This window comes from Lagopus muta, chromosome 2, assembly GCF_023343835.1.
Source record: "Lagopus muta isolate bLagMut1 chromosome 2, bLagMut1 primary, whole genome shotgun sequence".
Lineage (NCBI taxonomy): Eukaryota > Metazoa > Chordata > Aves > Galliformes > Phasianidae > Lagopus > Lagopus muta.
In genome coordinates this window covers 88,083,545-88,086,706 of record NC_064434.1, presented here as the reverse complement: position 1 = coordinate 88,086,706, position 3,162 = coordinate 88,083,545, and the positions used below count along the sequence as shown (strand labels likewise).

The window sequence follows — 3,162 nt, the reverse complement described above, 5'->3', positions numbered from 1 at the left end:
CATTATAAGGCAGAGTTCAGAAATTCAAGCAGCTCTGCACGGTTCCGGTCTCTCTGTGGATCAGAAAAGCAGAGGCAAAAGTTCAACAGACCTGTGCTTGGTGGACCAAGGCTGTACAGCTGTTTTCTGTGGGGCCTTGGCACACGGGCACACTGCACAACAAACGTTATGGTGTTTGGTGACAAATACCCTGGCTACGCAACAGTGAGGCTGATGGGAGGATCCCAGGCAACTGAGCATTACTGGCTGCCAGACAGCTGAGAGTGCCTGGGAGAAGTGCAAGCAGTGAGTACCCAGAAGAGATGCCGGAGGAGACAAGCTGTCTCTGCTGTTATTTCATGGTGTATTTTCTAAGTGGCTCCCTGTGGAGGCTGCACTGGGTTGTCAGCATGTAGCTCACACAGCCTAGTGTCAGGGGGGAATTCACAAGCAGAACAGATGCAGTCTTCTGGCGTCTGAAGCAACACCAGCCGTACACACAGGAAGTCTTTTGCAGACTTAGGCACGTTCTTTACATAAGGGACAGCCCAAATAATCAAAACAGTTGCTTTTCAATTTTTTTTTCCATCTTTAAAAACACAATTTATGAAGCAATCACTGAATATTAAAATATTGTGAGTAAGAGATATTGTTCAGTTCAGCGTGTTCATCACTGAAACCGCCAATCAAAAAAGCAAACATCAAATATTTGCCATCAAATGTTGCAGCAAGCAGGTTACTGGGATAAGGACAGCAAGGAATCTTAGTGCCACATGAAGAAGATAATGTATTTTTGATGAAATTGAATTTGGAATGCTTAGGTTTATTTTGGTAGCTATAGAACAAACTGCCATGGCTAAGTGAGAATCCACCAATCTGGATACTTCAGCAAAATGCCACTTTTTAACAAACATAGAAGTCCTCTTGCAGATTTCTATGAAGTGTGGACACTACTGAAAAGAGAGAACATACTTGAGTGCTGAGTGTCAGCATCCATAGCAAGTGAACAAAATGCTCTCTATCTATTCTTGATATCCAGTTCTTTTGGTATCTCAGTGAAAAACATTTGACTACTTTGGCAGAATGCATCAACGTGATCCTATTATCTTTTTTCCTTCTTCTCAGTATAATGGCTAGTCTCATGCTTGTTAGAAAGCAGAGTAAGGCATCAATTACCACAACTGACCACAAGTGACTGGAAAAAGCTGAGGACAATTAAAAAGAATGCAAGCTCAACAAACAGGAAAAGTCACAAACCAGCTCAACCTTACGGGCCGAAATTCTGAGAACTGCATCAGCATCCTTTGGTTTATCTATTCGTGCCTGAATATTCCAAGACTGCTCATTTAACAAAGCCTGCCCAGAGAATGAATTTAAATTTCTCAGATGGCATTCATAGCCACATTAAAATCTTCATTCAATTTATAACTTGTAAGATCTACTCTTCTACTAAGTACCGCTATGAAGAAAATTAAAGATGGTATTTGCCATTAAGGACGCACAGACTTTTAATCTTACCTCTTTATCCTGCTTAGTCTTCTTTATTTTCATCTTAATTTTCTTTCCAGTTATCATGCTGTAGTTTTCATTCTTCTTTTTGTTTTTGAAGAACTAAAATAAGACCACACATGAGGAAAAAACCTCCTGTAATTTTGCTTCACATTACAAATACTTATGAATCTTGAAGAAAATTATAATCTCTCATACTTCCTAGATGTCTAAAAAATAAAGGTAAGTTTCTGTTCGGTTAGGAAAAATGGTGCAGTTATAAACATTTTTAGGACATTACATTGTTTAAATGAGAAATACAGTGGGAATTTCAACTCATACAAGCATACCTTTGAAAGCTGGACAGGTCCTGTTTTTTCTTTCTTTTTCTTCTTTTCTTTCTTTTTCTTCATTTTGTTCTCTTTTTTTCTCTTCTGCAGGTATAAGACACATTCTGTAGCACTTACAGATTCGCAAAGGCAAAAAAACAAAATCCACAAGCAGCCTATTCATGCCCTGGCTAGCCAACAGAGCCACTGCTGCTTATCTTTACCACTGCTGGTCCTATATGAAATACACAGAAAGTAATTCAGCAAAGTTAGCAACCTTTGGATCTCTGGAAATGGAAATGGTATGATCCCTGATTCTCTCTTTTAATGTACACCTAACGCATACAATCACTGAACAGCAGTTAGGACCTGAAGAAAGGAAAATTACAACACTGAGAATCTATGACCAACTATAAATGGTTTCTTCTGACAGAAATTCTATAAAGTTATGGAGGTTCCTATTTATTTTCCTCAGCGACTATGCTAAATTCTAGTTGGATGAGCAATTATTGGCAAAAGGAACCATAAGTTCCTTTCCTTCTCATTTAATATACAGTCTGGTGTGCGTCAACTTAAGAGTTCACTTACTTTAACCGTAACAGCACGCTTTGGATTTACATAGCCACAGACAAAAGCATTAAACATCCCACGATATTTAGGGCTACTGAAGTACAAAGAGCTATTTTCTGTTTGTTAACTACTTATTTCTGTTTGTTAGAAAACATTTACCTTTTTGTTGTGTTTTTCTTTTTTCCTTCTCTTTGATTTAGTTTTAGAAGAATCTGAAAAAAAATAAACTAAGTTCAGTATTCTGAAAAAGGCATTTGGTTTTAGAGATGAGGCATATAGGAATATAAAGCATAGGAAGAAAATGCTTTAATTCAGCTGAATGTATCAGCACTGGCTCAAATTAATTGTATGAAAAACAACATATCAGCTTACTGCCATTTACTTACAGGGAAATTGGAAATCTCATTTATGCACTGATTACTTATACCAATATATGACATTAGTGACAATATTTCTCTCTTTCTGCAGATGTGCTTAACAGACTGCAAGTGTCTGACAGCCAGACATCTGGACTCACAAAGAAAGCAACAGAAACGTATTACCAAAGCTGACAAATCACTTGGAAACTCCATCACTGCTAAAGGCAAAAGTAAAACTTTTTCCTACTTAATTGGCCCCCCGGTGAAGCTTCAGCTTACCTCTGCTACTTGAAGATGACGACCTTGATGACGAATGTGATGAGGAAGAAGAAGTGGATGTAGTACTAGAAGATGATGTGGATGAAACGGATGATGATCTGCTTCTGCTACGTTTTCTTTTCCTTTTTTCTTTTCCTTAGGAAAACACAAGGCAAAAG

The 3,162-nt window shown here is 38.0% G+C and overlaps 1 long non-coding RNA gene across 1 annotated transcript in view; it reads right to left on the bottom strand.

Moving 5' to 3' along the window:
* Positions 1-3,067, bottom strand: part of LOC125689325 (uncharacterized) — a 249,516-nt gene extending 246,449 nt beyond the window's left edge. Inside the window, exons 1-2 of the long non-coding RNA XR_007375200.1 lie at positions 3,005-3,067; positions 2,526-2,578 (exon numbers count right to left, since the gene is read on the bottom strand). This is a non-coding gene — a long non-coding RNA (uncharacterized LOC125689325). The remainder of the gene's footprint in view (positions 1-2,525; positions 2,579-3,004) is intronic.
* Positions 3,068-3,162: the final 95 nt, after the last annotated feature.